A 21,623-nucleotide genomic window follows, 5' to 3' on the forward strand; every position below is an offset into this window, starting at 1 on the left:
AGGGGTCACTTAGTGCAAGTGCCAACTGGATTGCAAACTAACTTGGATTCAGCTTAGAGGAAGTGCAGACAATTGCATTTCTGTTTTTCTAAGTGACACCTGTCTTTCTCTTTAGAATCAAGTGCCCCCAAGGGAGCAACAAATTTCAAGCAATGTTGCTTTTCTAATCTCGTTATTTTGATAGCTATAAAATACATTTTTATGTGCTTTATGCTTTTCTTTTCATAGTTTTGTGCATTAGGCTGTGCCAGATATTTGCCATTAAAATTGTCCCTATAAATTAAAGAGAAAAAAATCTATTTTTAAAAAAACCCAAAATACTCATATGGATGAGATATACTAAATAAGGAGTCAAATATATAATATAAAATAGTCTACACATATGAAAGGTAACATGTTCGTACCATCCAGATCAGTTACTGAGCACATTGTAAATGTCTGTTAAATTGGTGGACATAAAATTTGAGTTGTTATAAATATAACTTTCTGTCCTATAGTCATAGAATAATAGAATCATAAAAGCTTAGGGTTGAAAAAGATCTTTACCTGAAGCACAAAGACAGAGTATAATAGATAATAGCAATGGTTAAAAAAGAAAAAAGGAACAAGACACAATTTGTACATCATAGATTTCAATTTTTTCAAAGCAAATTTTGTATTATAATTTTATTTATTCAAGGATACTTTAAAATTAGAAAAAAAGTTCAATTAAACTTGCCTGGAAACTACATAATTATTTAACTTGATAAAAAAATCAAAAACTTTTAATGAAATAAAATTTTAAATAGTATTCTCCTCCATCCTCTCCCCCATATGGCAAAAGGTGCTTGGTTCTGTGTTGCAAGAGAACTGTGCTATATTCAGAATCAGTGGACTTGGCTTCAAATGCAGGTTCTGTCCCTTTCTGCTGGTGTAACTTTAAGTCATGCAACTCTGACTTGATTTTGATTTCTTCATTGATGAAATAAAGATGTTATGTTAGATGATCCAAGGTTCCATCCAGTTCCAAATCCTGTGAATTATTTTCAACAGTATTGGCTTCTATAACAGGAATCAAGATCATACATTTAGAACAAAAGGCACAGATAGTTTAAGTAATTTTCTCAAGTTCAATTAGCTAGTGATGCCTGAGAGAGCATTTGAACTCAGATCTTCCTAACACCATGTCAGATAGTCTATACAACATGTGATTTATCTGATTCTTATCCTATAAATCAGGATGTTCCTTCTCAGTTGCCTATGTTACTTAATGTTGTTCATTTTTCCCCTTTCTCTAAATAACCCCCAAGATTCTAAACCTCCTGTCTTTCTAGGATCTGCCTTAGACACCTTAACCATTACTTCAATAATCATATCTATGCAGGAAACATAAATTTCTATGTCTAACACTGATCTTTTCCCCTTTGTTTCAGTCAGTCATTTTCTTATTTATTTATTCATTTATTCATTCATTTATCTATCTGTTTATTTATTTGTTTTTTTATTTTTTTAGGTTTTTAAATTTTTTTTCAAGGCAATGAGGTTAAGTGGCTTGCCCAAGACCGCACAGCTAGGTAATTATTAAGTGCCTGAGGTCAGATTTGAACTCAGGTACTCCTGACTCCAGGGCTGGTACTCTATCCACTGTGCCACCTAGCCGCCCCAGTTAGTCATTTTCAATTGTTTCCTGGTCATCTCCTTCTGGATGTTTTGTCTGCATCTCAAACTCAATTTATCCAAAATTGAAGTTGTCATCTTTGTTACAATCTCATCCATTCCACCTTCCACATTTCTAGTTTTAACACCATCTTCCATCCCAATTCAGAGCTGGAATGGTTCTTGGAGGAGACTTAGTCCATCCTCCTCATTTTTCAGATATGGAAACTGAACTCCAGAGAGGTCAAGTGATTTGTCAGAAGTCAGAGAATGGTAGAGATCCCTCTTCTTCATCTCCTACATATAAGCAGGTCCCAAAACTCTTGTGATTTCTGATGTTTCTTTTTCGTTGGCTTTTTCTACCACCATAGTATAGGTCTTAATTGTCTTTAATCTTGACCAGGGCTGTCCAAAATGTGACCTGCCTCTGGGTTTACTAATTGCTTTAGATATTACTGCAGAACTCTCTAAAATGGCAAGTCAAAATGCCTTTTGTTTCAATAAAAACTTTTAAAAGTTAGTTTGGAAACCCTGATCTAGACTATTGCAACAGCCTTCTCAATGATTGTTTCTAGTATCTCTCCATATTTTTCCTTGACAGGTATCAAATTAAGCTTCCTTCCACAGATCTGAAGAATTCACTTCTCTGTTAAAAACAAAAATCAACAATCCCTGTAGTTATTTGCTGCCTAAAAAATAAAATGCAAACTCCTTGGCTAAGAATTGAAGGTCCTCCCTTAATCTAATTACAGTGGATCTTTTCAGTCCAATTCTCTCTACAGTCAGCATCCCCCATCCATATATATTCAATTAATTCAGTTCAATTGAACAACTTTCCTTAAATGCTAACAAGTAAAATGTATGCAAATTATCAGACATATAAAGACAAAAATGAAAATAGTTTGCTGCCCTCAAGGAACTTACATATCACTGGAAAACTTTTATGAAATCTTTTCCTTCTTTTAATGCTTATCTGTGATGGTACTACCTCTGTGATGCTACCTCACTGAATCTCGGGAGGAAAATCATCTCCTTCTCTTGATTTGTCTTCATATTTTACCTTGTGACATGTTGCTTTGTGTATTATATGATAAGCTCCCTCAAGACAGAGGCTGTGCTGTTTTTCATTTTCTTATTGCATAACACAGTGCCTTATACATAGTAGAGGCTTTAATATTAAATAGGATAGAATTGCTGACCTCAGAATTGGGAATCTTTGGGTTCAAGGCTTACTTCTAATATGTACTGGTTAAATGACCACTCAGATCACTAAGTGATACCTAGTTAAGAGGGAAACACTTAGAAATCAAATGACTTGCATAATTACAGTGACCCTTTAAGATTAGAAGTTGTTATTGTTTAACTGTTTCAGTCATGTCCAACTCTTCATGATCCTATTTGGGGTTTACTTGGCAAAGATACTGGAGAGGCTGGCTATTTCCTTCTCCAGCTAATTTTACAGATGAGGAAACTGAGGCAGACAGGATTAAGTGATTTGACCAGGATCAAATAGCTAGTAAGTATCTGAAGCTGGATTTGGATTCAAGTCTTCCTGACTCCAGGTTCTCTGCTCTATTCACTGCACCACACTGGGAAAAGGTACCAATCTGCATTGGTAGAAGGAATTTTCTTCCTGGGAGTTTTCTAGACCAAAGGAGAAGTATCCATGTCTAATTTTGTCATTTTAGAGCAGGTATCCTTCTGTCTATTGAAGTTTCTGGACCTCTCCTCAGAAGCAGGATTCTAAATGAATAAAATAAAATACATACTATTACCAAAGAATCAGGTATGTTGAAATTATTTGATATTAATCAAAAATTCATTCTACAATTAAATGAAATTTAGCCCTTAGTTCCATGATTTTAAGAAACAGTTTTCCATCACAGTTATTAAAATATTTTTTCAAATGAATTTAAGGTAGCAAATTATATTCAAAATGGAAGAAAATGCTAAATTTCAGTTTTATATATATTTTATTTAAAGATATAATAATTTATTTTTCCCATTTAAATTCATGCATCTCCTGAAATTTATTCATGGATCTCTTGTTAAGAATCGTTATCTCAGAAATAAAGTAGACTCACTGAAGACAGGTATAACTTGGCCAGACTTTGTAAAGGCAGACTTTGTAAACCAAGGACAAGGATGGAAAATTTGGTTCTCTGGTTTCAGACTCAGAGTTCTTTTCCTCTATTTTATTTTCATATAGTGTATGTAATAATCAATTTAGTTAGAGGAGCATATTTTACACCATTTAGTCATTTCCCTCAAATGAGAGTGTTCCAGAACATTCTGAATTTTTCATGAAACTAAAGACAAGCTTGAGATTTCCATTCCTGTTTGGAAAATAAAATTCACTACCAGGCGCAATAAATTATGTTTATTCAAACATTAAAGAAAGCAGACGTAGCTGATTATGTTTAAAGAAACAGACTGTAACTGAAGACTATTTTCAGAATCATGGAAGTAAGGGCTAAATTTCATTTAACTGGAGAATGAATTTTTGATTGATGTCAACTTCCTATATTTTCCAAGTAGCTTTGCTCTCTTTGTGGTTTCTTTTAGGGTGTTTTCAGCAGAGTGGCCTATTAGCAGTCAGATGTCTGAACATCTTAGAACTTAACCTGAAAAAAAAAGGCCACAAAACCATGTCTAGGCTTCTGGAGATAAGAGCTCAAGTTTCTGGATATGAAGCTTGAAATTTAGGGCCTTAGAAGCAGGAAAAAAAATGAATCTTCAGTTGTTCCATCCATGAACTGTGGATGGTATCTTAAATGGTATTTGTAGGAAGGATAGGATAGTTGTTTAATTTATTTTTCCTTTTCTATTTTCCTTTCTTCTATGTCCTATGATTTAATCGGTGTGGGCAGTTCCTAGTGAACTCTCTCTAGCAATACAGAATGGGTAATACATTCTAGAACTAGTCTGAGAGAGTTGTGGGGAATACTGGAGGTCAAATGACTTGCAAAGGTTCACACAGCAAGTGTGTGTGTGTGTGTGTGTGTGTGTGTGTGTGTGTGTGTGTGTGTGTGTGTGTGTGTGTTGGAGGCTGAACTTGAACCCTGGTTAGGTGGATTTGTAAAAAAAAACCCAGTAATTCTTAACCTTTTTTTAAATCAAGAACCCCTTAGTCAATTTGCTGAGATTTAATTAATTAATTAATTAATTAAAGCAGGGATGCTTTAAATGAGTAAAATAAAATATAAAAGTTACCATGAAAACCAATTATATTTAACTCCAATGATCAAAATATCTATCTGTGGTTGCTAAATCCTATCTCATTCTTTGTGACCCCATGGATTTGTCCAGGGAGTTTTCTTGTCAAAGATACTAGAAGAGTTTGCTATTTCCTTCTCCAACTCTTTTTACAAATAAAGAAACTGTGGTAAGGTTAAGTGACTTGCCTGAGGTCACATAGCTTAGTGAGGTTAAATTTGAACTCAGGTCACCCTGACTTCAGACCCAGTGCTCTATGCACTGTTCTACCTAGCTGCCCCACAGTCAGCTACTACCTATCATCTATTACATAGACCCCCAGATAAGAAACACTGCTCTATACATATATGTGGTGAGGCACTTGTTACATATAAAAATCAAATGACATTATGATGAATTATACATGGGACTTAAACTTCCTTGCAGTTACATTTCATTCTAAAAGGTGAATTAGTAGAAGCTTCTTTATCACTGAATAGGACTCCAGCTTTTATCCAAACTGCTAGGAATTGTGGAAGGAAGGGAGAGGAAATAAGCAATTCTTAAGTATCTGCTCTAGGCCAGGAATTTTGCTAAACAGTTTGCAAATATTGTCTCACTCCAATGGGAGTTAGAACTGAGAAAAGTGAAGGAGGCAGGTTAAATTATTTGCCCAGGGTTAAACAGCTTATAAGTTTAGGGCTGGATTTGATTTCAGGCTTACCCTATACCCATCCTGCCCCCCGCTCCATCTGACTCCTTTTCAATATCCTTAGACTTTTTGCCTCTTTTTGCACTCTCCAGTTATTACTATAGTAACTGGCACATACATCTTCTTAATATATATATATATATATATATATATATATTGAATTGAATTAAGTGATTGTCTTTCCCCATTAGATTGTAAACTCCTTGAGGACAGGGATTGTCTTTGTGTTTGTATCTTTATTCCCAAATCTTAAAATATAATAAGTACCTAATAAATAATTTGTTGAATCTTCCCAAGTTGCCTCTCTCCAAGTTGCAGTGAATTAGTAAGAATGGTATAATGGAATGTAACCAAACTTACAATTAAATATTTGTTTGCAATTTTAAAAACCTTAGTTTGAATTCATGCTCTGTTTATCTTGTCAGCTTTCTGGGTCTCAGTTTTTTCATCCATAAAATGGAAGTGAGTCAAAGTTAGTGAACCCAGATGAACTCTAAAGTGTGTTCCAACACCTGTGATCCTTCTATGAGCCTCTACAAAGAAGTGCGCTGTACACGATAAATGCTAGTGAATTTTATACATGAACAAGAAGGCTGCTAAAACTAAGACCACCAGGATTTCCTTTCAGATGCAAGCATCTATTAAATGCATTTAAAAGGAATATATTTATTTAAGCATTTTTTAACATTATAGTTATTTCTGGATATGCTCTCCTACCTTAGAATTGATCTTATTTTGCAACAAGGAAAAATAACTAACCAAAAGTAAACTCATATCCTCACAATTTATATAGTACTTTGTCAAAGAAGAGAGACATATATTTCATTATCTGTTCTTTGAGATCAATATTGATTATTATAATTCTCCAGAAACTGAGTTGACCTGCATTCTTATAGTCATTCATATCTGAGCTGAGGGTAATTAGAAGATGGGTGTCTATGGAATATTTTATGAGTATAAGTCTAATCTTGTGGACCAATAGGTATGTGCTCATTCAGACACACACATACACACACACACACACACACACAACCCCACATGGTTTTTATGGACTGTGTTCTTACTTGCTCTATGAATCAGGTTGGGTAGAATGTATTTAATATTTGGAGTTAGACTTTATTTTTTTAGTTGTAGCTAAATTGTTTTCTTTTAAATCACATTTTTAAAATTTAAAACTTGGCATGGGATTTAATTTTTTGAATCCCCTTCTTTCACTTTGTCTTCTTTCCAAACTTATGCTCTTGCATCTTCACATTGTAACAATGCATTTAGTTAGGGATAGTAGTAAGATAAGGGAGGGAGGAAGAAAGAGAGGAAGGAAGAAAAGAAGGCAAAAAAGGAAGAAAAAAGGGAAGAAAGGAATCTTCCAGATCTAGAAGGGAACTTTAAAGGTAATTGTTCCAACCTGAAGATTTTATAGATGAGAAAAAATAAAGATCAAAGAATTAAGTGTTTATCCAAGGTCACATAAAAAAATGAAAAGACCACACACAGCTTTTGAATCTTAGGACTCAAGTTTTTGGACAGAGTTTAAACTAGGGGCTAGAGTTCAAACTAAGTGATTTAACTTGGGGGTAGAATGAGGATGAAAGCTTAAGTTGGTGCTCTTTTCACATTGATCAGGCATCTTCTTAAAGGACAATTAAGAATTGCACCCAAAGGTTCACACAAGGACTGCTATATAAAGATAGAAATAAAAAAAATTTTAAAAAATAAGCACAGATTGAATTTAAAAGTATAAGGAATAAAGAGTTGAATCTATTGCCATTGGTTATCTTCATAATAATGAAATCTTTACCATCTGAGCACAATAAATTGTTTCTGTCTCTCTGTCTCTTTATGTCTGTACTTCTCTCTTCTTTTCTGTCTTGCGTTTTCTCTCTAAATCTTCAAAGGACAGCAAGTTTGGAAACTATTGGACTCATCTATTGGTACAACTTAGCCTTAATTAGTTTCATTTGGTATTGGATTGAATAAAAATTAGAACAGGGATTAGGAGTGAGGGTATTTAAACCCTGCTGCTTCAAGTTAATGACTGCGGTGCAATGAGGTTTCTGTCACCAGCAGCTTTGTCCAGGTCAGAGCTGTTTGTCTCTCTCCACTCTTTGTCTGCATCCTAAGTCACCCATTTAAGTGTGCAGTGTAGTTCTATGATAAAGAGTGAGTTAGTTTGCACATGGACTAGAGGGAAAACACTAACAACACTTGTCTGGAATTGTTAGATTTTGATTGTATGACATAAAAAATATCATTACCATGAGGCCTTGGGAGAACTCATTAACATATTAGTTATTGGCCATCAAGTTATGTTGTTCATTGTATAAGAATATTTATTGATTGTGCAGAATATTTTGAGGTACATAAAGATATCCCCAAGAAGAAGATGTGATTATGAATTGATTATAATCAATCTAATATAATACAAAGAGTACAAATTAAGGGCTATTAATTATGTATTATGCTTTGGAAAGACAAAGACAAATGGAAAATTGCTTTTATCTCAAATGAGTTACATGTATTACCTCATTTGGGCTTCACAGCAACTATGTGAAGGTTTTTTGTTGTTATTGGGTCATTATCATTGCTATCCAACTCTTTGTTACCTCATTTGGGGCTTTCTTGGCAAAAATTACTGAAGTTGTTTGCTATTTCCTTCTCCAGCTTATTCTACAGATGAGGAAACGAAGCCAAACTGGATTAAGTAACTTGTCCAGGGTCACAAAGCTAGTAATTTCTGGAGTCATATTTAAACTCAACAAGAAGAATCTTCCTGACTCCAGATCCAGGACTCTATCCTCTGGGTCACCTAGCTGCCCTTATGAAGGTAAGTGCTATTATGGTTACCTTTTTAAAGATGAGAAAATTGACTGTTGACTTCATTCTTCTCTTTACTTAAGCCTCTTATATAAAATAAAATGACATCCTTAAAAGATAAAAATATCAAAACATAATGATTCAAAGTAGAGACTTTGTTTCAGCAGCAGTTGATAATAGGACTTGTTCATCAGCCAAGGCCAAGCTGATATGAACATTTACTCCCAAAGTGGCTGAGCCCAAGGATCAGAAATTATCCACAGGCTGTTTTTGTTTATGTGTTTATGTGTTTGTTGTTTTAGCTGAAATTGGTGCCTTAATTTATGGGGCCATAAAAAAATATCGATTGTTGCCGGTGGAACTGGAGATATAAATGATGAAATCGGTCCTGACATATGGATTAAACACAAGAAAAATTATGGTGTGGGTGCACCCTTGTTTAATTAAATGCAAGGCAAATGAACTTTTAAGTTCAGAGAGTGATCTTTCAGCTCTCCCTTTAAGGATAACTAAAGACCAAAGGTGTTTACTTTGGCATTGAGTGGAGGGAGCTATAATACGTTTAATAACCAACAAGGTCAGTCTTAAGTATGGTCAAGCCCCAAGTAATTTGCCTTTTCCAGCTGGGTTACTAGAGTTCGAGTTCCACTTTTTTCTCTGCTGGGAATTCTTGTAGCACTTCTTGACATACCTGAATAATGAGATTGTTACACCTGTGAAATAATCATCTCATAACCCACTGCCACCCATGGGATATTCTGTGTGACAGATATCGCAGCATTCTGTAAACTGATGTTCAGTTCTCTCAATGACTCTTCCCTATCCCTTCCCGCAATCCCATTCCCCAACCCATTTTGAATTTATTCTGAGCTCTTGAATAATCAAATGATGACCACCAGCCTTTTGCTGATCACAAATCTAATTTACACTCAAGTCAAGACATCATCCTGTGATGTCATTGGTCCTCTCCGAAATGGACAAATAATAAAAACACAAGGCAGAACATAATTCATCTGTAATTTCCTTCAAATAAACACTTCACAGTTTTCCATTCCTCTGTAGTTTCCTAGTTGACATTATGATGATGCTGATGTTCTTCATTCTAGAAGAAGAACATGACATCAGGGAGGTGATGCTATGACAGGCAAGTGAATTGGATGTGAGTAAGGGAATGCTGTGCTAAGTTATCAGCCTCATTTTTTTCTTCCAGAGCCAAATGACTCCAGTGGCCAGATATGGATCAGGATGACTGGAGATAACCCTGGATGTGAAGCAGAGTTAAGCTATTTGCCCAAGGTCATGAAGCTAGTAAGTGTCTGAATCAGGATTTGAACGCAAGACCTCCTGACTTCAGAACCAGTGATCTACCCACTACGCCAATATAGCTTTCCAAAATGACTAAGTGTACATGGGATCAGCAAATTCCTAGTTCAAATTTAGCCCTGGATACTTAATAACTGTGTGACTTTAGGAAAATTCCTTAACTTCTTTCAGTCTCAAGTATCTCATCTGTAAAATGGGAAGAAGAGTAGCAACTACTTCCAGGATTGTTGTGAGGAAGGAACTGTAAAATGCTTTACAGACCTGAAAAAAGTTAAACCTATGCTAGTTATCATTCTTTCATGTGAAAAACTTGATCAACAACTCTCTATCATGTAGTTTTTATGTCAGGATATTTACAACTATATCAATCAATAATCAATAGACATTTATTATGTGCCAGTTCTTAGTATAAAATTACACAAATAGTAATATGGTGAAACAGTTTTTGATGGTTGTAGGAGTGACTGAAATGCTGCAGGTCTCCAATTGAAGTGATCAAATTATGTTTTTAATAATCTTAGATTAGTTTTCTTTAGTTAGAATTTTATTTTATGGTATTTAGAATCTTTGAAAAATAGGTAACCCTTGCATGGCATATATGGTACTTTTGTATAAACTAGACTATTTAATTAATCAGAAGACCAGGGTCACCCGAGGCGAAACTGTGAAGAAGATTAATTTTGTTTTTATTTCTGCCCTCACAGTAGGGCACTTTAGCATATCCTTACTATGGGACCCCATGTTTGGCTGCACTCTCCTGACCCCCACTGTGCCATAACATGAAGGCCTGTGGTCCCATTAAAACTTACCAGTTCTGTGTTTTTTTGTTTTGTAAGGGCTTTGCCTGGTAACTGGGTAGATAATCTTATAAACTCATTTTCATAGTAAGAGGTTCATGAATAATAATAAATGAAAGTGGTTGCAGCTGGGGTTTAGTAGGAAAAAAACACAATGAACTTGGGGTCAAGAGACCTGGATATGATATGGAAGAAATGCAACCTTTTCATGGAGTTGAGGAAACTGAATCCCAGAGAGGTTTAATTTCTTGCCCAAGGCGATACAAGTAGTGTCAGAACTAGAATTTGAACTCAGATCCTATATGGGGTGCATTGTCCTTTACCTTAAACCACACTGCCTTTAGTGTGAACAGATAATTTTTTTAAATTCGTTTTTTACTAAGGTTTTATATACTTATTTTAGGGGGATGGGGAGGAGACTGAAAGAAAGGAAAAACATGAAAAAGAAACTGGGATGTTTCTAGACTACATAAGTAGACTAATCATGGTAAATAATACACTATACAGTGAATTAGGATTTACAGAGGAGAACAAATTAACTAGAACAAAGTAAAATAGCTAAATGTATTTTATATATAACATTTCAATTTCATTATATCCTTAGGATAATTTTAATATTCAATATGTCTGCCTTGCTTTATATTATTTAGTATTCACTTGTCTTATACATTTTGACATTGATTTAAAAACATTTTCACACATACATTTTACTTCAAAATGAAACTAAACTTATATCACTTTGAATGGTAAGAGTGCCTTTGATGGGTTGTCCATTTCTCCAAGCTTAACCTTTATTTTAACCAACAGGTTTTAATAGGGTCTTAATCATGTGATTTTCCAGATAAGTCAAGCATATTTATATCTTAGGTAAATTTCTCAGAAGATGTAACATGCAGCATGATTCAAAGATTCATTGCTGTGTTCCATATACATATAGAAAATTTTTAAATTGTGGGACAATACTATTTTTAAGTATATTAGTATATAAATATGTCTGAGATAAATATTTATAGAATAATTCATTGTTGCATTAAGAATAAGCCTTTCAGGTGCAATAAAAGTAAAGATATCTAGATATCTACCTGCCATGCAAAACCTGTGCCTCCACATATATATCACATATATCATATATACAAATGTATATAAATATGAGAATTAATCATTATCTCACTAGGAATAAAAATATTCTAGCTCCACTGAAAGTATAGATCTCTCTTTCTCTCTTTCTCTCTCTCAAAACACACATTCTCCACACATATTTATATCTTATACAAATTGATACATGTGTATGTATAGATAAGAATTAGCTATGGTCTCATGGGGGATATGATTTCAACTGAATTTGGAAGTCTACATATTTATATCAACATATATCTAAGACATATGGATGTGTATAATAATATTATTCATATATTTGTACTGCATGTCCATATCTATATCTTTGTGTGCATATGATGTATATATATATATGTATATATATATATATATATATATATATATATATATATATATATATATATTTTTTTTTTTTTTTTTTTTGCAAGGCAATGGGGTTAAGTATCTTGCCCAAGGTAACACAGGTAATTTGAAGTGCCTGAGACCAGATTTGAACTCCAGGGCTGGTGCTCTATCCACTGTGCCCCATGTGTTGCATATTTCTAAGTCTGATGAAGAATATATTGAGATTGTATAAGTTCATCTGGGTCAGAAGTCAGGACTTCTGATAATGACTGTAGTATAACCTTGCATGATATCATGAGCCAAGTTGGAAAAAATTACCAAATGCTGCTAGAGGCATTTCTAACATTGTATTCAGTCTGCTACAAACTGGTGCTATTTAACTTCAACTAGATCCTCACTACTCCTTTTACCATTCTATTACCCATACCAGATATTTAGAGTTTTTCAGGTTAGTGACTATATGCAAGGAATAGAAGAATACTATACTAGGATGATATTTTTCCTTTATTCTTGAAGAAGACCACAATGTCAGGGAGATGATGCCATGAAAAGCACATGAATTGGATTTGAGTGACGGGGATGTTCTCCTCCAGAGCCATCTGGGTCCAGTGGCTAGATATGATCAGGATGACTGGAGATGGCCCTGGGTGTGAGGCAATCGGGATGAAGTGACTTGCCCAGTGTCACACAGCTCATTAATGTCTGAGATCAGATTTGAACTCAGGTCCTCCCAAATCCAGGGTTGGTTCTCCATCCACTGCATCACCTAGCTGCCCACCTAGCACATAGTAGGTCTGGTGTTGTTAATCATTGGTAGATAGTAGGTTAGGAAGACCTAGATTCAATCCTTTCCTTCCCTTTCACATACTGACCTGGTCAAAATACAATCTCTCAGCACCAAAGGCTGCTTTCCAGGATTGCAAATTTTAGAATAGTTGCAGATCTATATTGGTAGAGAGAATTTTATTACTAGAAATTGCCTATACCAGTGCCCTCCTTCTCCCCTACCCCCAAAATATAATCTGTCTAATTGAGGTCATTCATTATGAACTCCTTTAATCTCCTTTACCTGTTCCTCTAAATCCCTCAATATCCTCATCCTTCCTTTTAAGTCTCTCCAGTTTCAGAGAAAAAAGCAACCCTCTTTCTTGTTCTTCATCTACATTTGACTTTGGACAAATCACTTATTCTCACTAGGTCTCTTTTTCTTTATCTATCTGATAAATAAGTGATTTGAACTAGCTTCTTCAGTGGATAAAGCACTAGATAGGAGTCAGAAAGACTTGAGTTTAAATGCAGCTTCAGAAAGGTACTAGAGGTAAATTGACACTCTCCTCAGGTTCTTCAGCTATTAAAAGGGAATAATGCTAGTACCTAATTTCTAGCATTGTTGAGAGAATTAAATATTTCTATAGTATTTAGTGACCAACACAAAGTAGGTTTTTAATAAATGATTAATAACTTACTCCTTAATCATTAATTCATAAAAGCTAGGACTAGAAAAAACATTAAAAGTTGGATAGACCAACCTAATCATGTTACAGTGGAAGAAATTAATTCCCAAGGAAGGTAAGTGACTTGCCCAAGGTTCCACAAGTAGCAGGCATCATTGAACCCAGATCCTCAGACTATAGAGACAATGCCAGTCTTAAAATGTTATTTCCAATTTTCTGTTTTTGTTTTTATTTTCTACACATGGTAATCTGTTAAATGGTTAGAAATACTTGAATATTTTTCCTTTTGTTTTCATCTGGAGTCTTGCCATTGTATAAACTGACACTTATAAACACTGAATACAAAGAATTGTGCTAGAAACCATTTGTGCAATTTGGATCCATCACAAATCCCATCTCCCTCAGTTTCCACATCTGCAAATAGCTCTTATGAAGATTAATGAGATAATATGTCAACATACTTAGGAAAAAATGCCGTTTTTCACACTTCTCTATCGTGGCTATTAATTTCATTGTCTTCTTTATTTATTGTAGCACTAAACACCAGTGTGGGTGAAAACATGCTGATTTCCTGTTGTCCTCATTATTCACCTCCCGAATTGTGGTCAACCTGTGATTTTTGATGCATTTTTGTTTATTACAGGCACACAGCCTTTAAAGATTCTCTGGAGCTCAATTTTTTCAATCTTCTGTTTTTGGTCAAGATTGCAGCTAAGATAGATGACTTTAGAAGATCTAGCTTCCTATTAAAGTCCGAGGGGAAATTCTCTTCCACCCCTTGAAATGGAGTATCTGTTCACTTCATAAAGTCTCTTATCTTCCTTATGTATAACTAAATGACATGTCTGTCTCATCATCTTTCATGATTTCTTTTTTTACTGGGATTGATTGGTTTAAATAAAAGCTTTATTTCAATAAGGTGTAGTAATCTGAGTTCCCCTTCCTTTCAGCACCTTCTTTAAAAAAACCAGACCTATTGTTTCATAGGTATTGGGACCACTCAGTGAGAAAACACCATTTTTACTCTTTTCAGATTAGCAACTGGTCCCATTCTGTTCAACTGAATTCACAAAGTAAACAACTTTGTTCAATGATAAATGACAATGATATGGTGCTTTTTGTATATTTTCTTAAGTAATCCACTCACAAATAGATGAATAATATGTTCAGTTTTAGAGGAAAGTGAGTGACTAGATGGAAATATCAGAGGCATGTTTCAAAACCAGGCCTTTTAGACTCCAAACTCAGTACTACAAGCAAAAGACAATCCAGTCATGAGAGAGAGAGAGAGAGAGAGAGAGAGAGTTTATTTTAAAAATATTTGTAAAGACAGACTTTGAGAAAAATATATATTTCCATAAAAACATATAAGCATATGTTTGAGTCTTGGAAATTGAGAATATTTCTATTAATAATATCTCCCTCAAACAAGAAATAAAGGAGAAAATAAGCATTTATTAAGTGCCTACTATGGGCTAGACACTGTGGTAAGTGCTTTACAAATATCTCATTTAATCCTTACAACAGCTTTGGGAAGTATGTGTTATTATTATTTCCATCTTTTGATTAGTTGTGTCATTTCAGTTTTGTCCAACTCTTTAAGATCCCCTTTTGGAATTTTCTTGGCAAAGCGACTGGAGTGATTTATCATTTCCTTCTCCAATTCATTTTACAGATGAGGAAACGGAAGCAAACAAGATTAAGTGACCTGTCCAGGGTCACACAGCTTGTAAGTGACTGAAGCTGGATTTGAACACAGAAAGATGACTTTCTGACTCCACTCTATCTATTCTATCTAGCCTCCTGTATCCCTATTGTACAGTTGAGAAAACTTAGACAGATAGTGATTAAATGACTTACCCAGAGTCACACAGCTAGTTAATATCAAAGATCACATTTGAACTCAGATCTTTCAGAGTTCAGACTCAGCATTATTTAGCTAAAGATTGCCTCAGTTCTCTTCTGCTATCTTTGTGTTGCCAGGAGAATGTATGGCAGACATCTGGTGACCTCATGGGAGGACATAGGACATAGGCTATAGATAAGATTATCACCTACTGTGACCTGTTTGACTGAAAAACCCAACCTGATGAGAACACAGATCCATTTTTCTTTAGCATCCCTAACACAAGTATATCCACAAATAGGATAGAATATGATTGCAAAATAAAGCCTGTCTTGGATCTTCTGGGGTTGATACCTACTCTTGAGAAAATGGGAATGGAGAGGAGTCATTTCTGTTTGCTGTTTTGCTTAACAAAATAGATGGACTAAACAGCATCTCTTAATTTAGCTGATGGAAAAGAGAATAATGATGAAAGGGGGATCCTTTCTTGAGAATACTTAAATTTTTCCTATTTTCTTCTGGTCTAGTCAGTTCCCATATAGTCACTTTTTTTTTAGAGCAAGGGTTCTAACCTTTTTTTTTTTTAATATTCCAGACACCTTAGGCAGACAAGTGAAGAAATAGGATCCCTTCTCAGAATAATATGTTTAAATGAATAAAATAAACCATACATAAAGGAAACCAATTTATATTAAAACAAAGTTACCTAAACATTAAAAAAAGATTGATGTACTAGGTTAAGGACCTCTAGTTTAGAATGAAACCTGCTCTGTAATGCTCCTTGCTTGTTCGAAGAAAACAATTGCACCCTCTGTATTCTATGCTCAATGAGAGATCTTACCATTTTGGGGACTGCTTTCCGCTTTCATGAAACAGTTCAATTTCTAACTGAAAGCATTGTAACCTTGTTAATGACAAAAATTTGACTCATAAGGGTTTTTTTAATTAATCTTTTTTTGTATTACTATTGTTTAGGAAGGAATGAGGTTGAAGCATGGCACATCCTAATCCTCCATATTTGAAAGAGAATTCCAAAGAGTTAGAACTTGAAAACCAATCAATGAGGCTTTGTCGACTAATAATTCAGATACTACCAATTATAACTAAGAAGACAGATTCTAAATTTTATTGGCCTGGGTTTGAAACTTACTTGGTCAAATTTCAAAGGTGAATTAGGACATTGTTATTTGTGAGTAGATGATGCTTTGTGAAAAAAGAATAACAAAATATTGACAGACTCAGAGAAAAACCTCTAGTACACAGGGTAGACCCTCTATGGAGAATGTGTTGAAAGATGTGGACAATTATCTCACAGCATAAGAAAATGGAGAAGTAGGACAGCGAAAAGACAATTGACCTTAAAGTCAATTAACCTGGGTTTAAATTCTGCCACTGGCACATAAAATCTGTATAAGCTAGGACAAGCTTAACCTCATGGGTCTGTAATATGAAAGAATTGGTCTAATTGAGCTTTAAAGTTGTTTCCAATTCTAAATCTAGGATCCTGGGAAAGTATTAAAGGTTATGACCTCTACTGGTGGAAGGAATACCCTGTATGGATGAAATTACATATTTTTTAAAGTATCTAAATATTTAAGAGAACACCAAATTGCATTATTCACTGAGTTAGGGCAACAGAAAGTCTTGAGTTCTAGAAGAGGGGAAAGGAACAAATATTTTATTAAGCATTAGCCTGGAGTAGTTGTGTGACCCTGGCTAAGTCACTTAACTGTTTACCTCAGTTTCCAGCACATTTCTGTAAAATGTGCTAGAGAAGGAAATGGCAAATTCTTCCAGGATCTTTGCCAAGAAAACCCTAAATGGGGTCACAGAATCAAACAGGACTGAAATGACTGAACAATAGCAATAACAACTAAGTTCCAGACACAATACTAAGTCCCTTATAATTATTATCTCTTTTGATTCTTATCACAACCTTGGGAGGGTAGTGCTATAATCATCATCATTTTACAGTTATGGGAACTGAGGCAGATAGGGTAAATGATCTGCCCATCATGGTAGGGTTAAGGTCTGAGGCTGAATTTGAACTCTGGTCTTTTTTTACTTCAGGCCCAGGGCTCTATCTAAGGTGCTGCATTACTTGGAGGCCAACAATAGGATACTGATGGGAAAGAGAACAAACATTTATTAAGGGCCTAATATGCTCCAGTCATGCTAAGTGTTTTACAAATATCTCATTTGAATCTCCCAACAATCCTGGCAGGTGGTGCCAATTCTAAAAACAGTTTTATCAAATGTGCAATTCTGAACAAATGTCTTTACTTTCTTCTTATCATTCAGCTGAAAAGCTTCACCTAGCCATAACTGTCCTTTTTTATCATTTGCCTTTATATACTCCTTTGGTTGAAAAATTTTTATCATTTGGAGGTGAACCTTTTGATGACAACTCTTCATTTAACTATTGAATTTCAGGTGATATTTTTACAATCTATTAATAGTCCCATACTTACCACCTTTTCAACTTCCAGGCATTAGCCTGAACCTACCTAGCCTTACACAACTCTGGACCACATCCAGTCTCCCCATCAATAAGGTATCCAGGTGGCACAGTGGATAAGTGTGCCAGCCCTGGGGTCAGGAAGTCTCATCTTTGTGATTTCAAATTCAACCTCATATATTTAATAACTATGACACTGTGAAGGTCACTTAATTCTACCTCAGTTTCCTTATCTGTAAAATGACTTGGAGAAGGAAACAGCAAACCACTTCCAGTATCTTTGCCAAGAAAATGCAGATGGGGTCATAAAGGGTTAGGCATGATTAAAAAAAATGAATAGCAATAACAACAAACATTCAAGTAGATAGCATAGCATGGTGGACAGAGAATACCAACCCTAGAGTCAAAGGATCTATATTCAAGTCCTACCTGACTCTGTATTCAGGTCCTGCCTTTGGTCAAACTACTTTGACTACCTGTGCTTTTGTTTCCATATCTGAAAAATAAAGAAGCTTGGACATATTTATCTCTATGATCTCTTCCAACTTTAGAAGTCTGTTATTCTAAAGAGTCATTTTCTACTTTAAACAGAACCCTTAGGTGAGACAGTTTGTCATAGTGACTAGAATATCAGACTTGGAGTCTGGAAGCCCTACCTTAGATATTGTTAACTGTGTGGCTTTGGTTATTACTTCATCTCTCTGGACCTCATCTTATTAATCTGTAAATTGAGGGAGTCAGACTTGAAGACGTCAAAGACCTCTTCCAACTCTAAATCGATAATCTTATGATCCTTTGTTCCAGATGCTATGCTTGCTACTGGTTGTAATGACACTAAAAATGATATAGAGCACAAGTTGCTTACATTCTATCAGAGGAAGCAAAATGAGGCATCCAAGTAGGACTTTGGTAGAGGCAGATAATTGTGATATTGGAAAATGTCTTAATGAAGAGCAATAGAGAGTGTATTTGTTCTATTATGTTGTCTCCTAATGCCCCAATGCCTCTTAAAAGGTCCAGAATTCCACTGGGCCATTTTATTTTATTAGAAAGTATCGAAAGTAGCCATACCTTTTATCCAGTGGTATCAACTGGGGGCAGAATGTGAATTCAATTTGAAGTGAAAGATAATGTGAACCCATTAATATAAAGCTCCAAAGGTACACATATTTTTTCTTTAACTAAATAAAAAAAATAACATCTCAGTTTATGTATTGTATTTTAGGAAAAAATATTTAAATTCATATTTCTCATTTGCTTTTATTTGTTGTAAAAAGTAAATTCCCAGTCTTGGTCTCTTCAGATCAGTGTCACATACATGTAAATATATATATATATATATATATATACATATATATATGTATATATATATGTGCTAACATTACCCTATATGCAAACTTTTCATAAACCATTTTCTGTAGGTATTGGACAGACATTATAGATACCATTCTGATATACCAGAATCAAAGGACTGTCATTAAAAGCAAGCAAACTATCGAGTGGGAAAGCAGAGTTATTTCGCAATTACCTTCCTATTAGTTGCTGCCCATTGCTCCTGACAGGTATAAATTAGATCTCGCCAGGTTGCCTACAGATTAATGAGTTCCAAAATTGGCATTCAATTGTTTGGGAGTGAAAGGCAGAAAAGGGGAGGCTGATGCAAAATCTTTATACACCTGTGATTAGAAGATATTTCCTTTTATTTCATATTTTTCTTTCTCCCCTCTTGCTATTGCTTGGGTGATAACTGACACTTCTATCTAAGGATTCCGTTCGACGCAGCAGAAACTTGCAGCTGAGGCAGGGCCAGAATTAATAATCTGTGTGAGCAAACACACAGCTGCTGTTTGTGGAGAGAGATTCTATTAACGAACAGTGAATTCTCATAATTAGCTGAGCGGTTTCTGCAGCTGCCCGCCTGACCCCCAGACTACACAAATTGTGGGTGGTGTTTGGCCTCTAAATCAATCTTACCTAATTACTATAAGCATGTTCCTCTAGTCCTAATGACTGCAAAAAAAATTAGACATTTCCTTACTCATTCAAATGTTCTTCTTATTAGATTTTTTCCCTTTGTGCCTAAATTTTCATTTGTCTACTAGAATCTGTAAGAGTACACAGGTGTGGTTACAAATCAAAAGCACAGAAGAATCATTTGTGTCCCTGTGACCATAAAACAGCAAATCTCTGCTTTGCAAATAGGAACAGGAAGTGTATTCCCGAAATACATCAATCTCTGTAACATCATTCAGAAAATAGACTTCATTTCTGGAGCCATTCAAAACTCTTCTGTTTTGTTACAGCCACGTCTCCTCATCTGCTGTCCCTCTCCCTGATGTCACACATCCCCCCAAACTTTGTTAATTGAAAAAAAAAGAAAAGGAACATTTTTGAGTAGAATAGGTAGCTCACTTCCTCAGAGAAACTGTATTATCTCTTGTCACTCATTCACTCCTGCTTTGGTCAAATAAAGTTGGTTTCCTTGACACTGATGTACCTGACAAGGGTGTGGGCATCATTTCCTATTTTAGCATTGGATTGGAAAAATGTACCTGTTCAGATGGTATAGCTCACATCAATTTGCTTGTGCAATTATGTTTTCATAACCTTTGCTACCTTTGGTATATAAAAACAAACTCTGATCAGAGCCACCATGCTGCAATGGTCATATTGCCAAATAATAAGGCTGAGGAAAATAAGTATGATTCTGAGTCCTGTCCTCTTTCTTTGTGCCAGAATGTGGGATTGTGGTGATTCAGTTCAATTCATTTCATTTGTTTTTGATACCATTTATATTTTTGAAAGCCAATGATGCCCAGTCAGTTGTGTTCTGTTAACTCTGGGTTACAGGAGTGATGGTGTGAGATGTGCAAATAATTTTGTATCGGTCCATGAGATGACTGTCATTTACTTCAAGTATAAGTCAGGTATAGAATAGGTATTTAATAAATACATTTTGCCTATTGATTGCCTGTTTAAAGTTGTAATCTGCCTATAATAGTTTTTGGATCTAGGGAATGTCTAGTCTAAAGAGTAGAAGATTGACTGGGACATCTTCTCAGGTGTTGTTTCAGCACACTGTAGAGAGCTTGACCCATAGTAGGAATTACATAAAAGCTTGTTTGAATTGAATTTTAAAGGGCTACCACATGATAAGAAGGATTCCACTTGTCCTGCCCAGTCTCAGAAATAGGAAAAATAAGTTAAACATTCAGTAGAGAGATTTTTGACCCAACAAAAGAAAAATTTCCTAATGATTGTAGATATCTGTATAGGGAACAGGCTGCCTTAAGGAGTGAAGTTCTTTGTCAAAGCAGGTCTTAAAACAGAGGCTGAATAAGAACAGCCTTTGGGGATGAGGCAGCTGGAGGTCCACCATTTGGGTTGAGCAGACCTCTGAGGTCTATTCCAAAGCTGAACTTCCTTTCTCTACTTAGTATATTGTGAAGGATGTGGACAAGCTTTCTTGAGTCATTTGGGGTGACATTAAACTGCACAGAATCTGGAGTTGTCACAGACATCTGGATTTCTCTAAGTGAATGTTGCTATTTTATTTTTGTTTTTTAAATTTCAGTTGTAATTATTTTTTCTAATTATATTTAAAGATAATTTTCAACATTCATTTTTATAAAGTTTTCTTTCTTATTCTTCCCTCCCCCACCCCAATATAGGTTGTACATGTACAATTGTGTAATATATATTTCATATTATTCAATCTGTGAAAGAAGAATCGGAACAAAAAGGTAAAAAAAATAAGAAGGAAAAAGCTAAGAAATAAAATAAAAGCCAAATTTAAGAAAGGTGAAATAGTATGCTTTTTTCCCCACTCAGATTCCATAATCCTTTCCTCTGTATATGAATAGCATTTTCCAAGTGCAGGTTTTTTACAAGTGTCTTTGAATTGTTAAGAACAGGTAAATTTATCACT

The sequence above is a fragment of the Macrotis lagotis genome, chromosome X (assembly GCF_037893015.1).
Source record: "Macrotis lagotis isolate mMagLag1 chromosome X, bilby.v1.9.chrom.fasta, whole genome shotgun sequence".
NCBI classification, from domain to species: domain Eukaryota; kingdom Metazoa; phylum Chordata; class Mammalia; order Peramelemorphia; family Peramelidae; genus Macrotis; species Macrotis lagotis.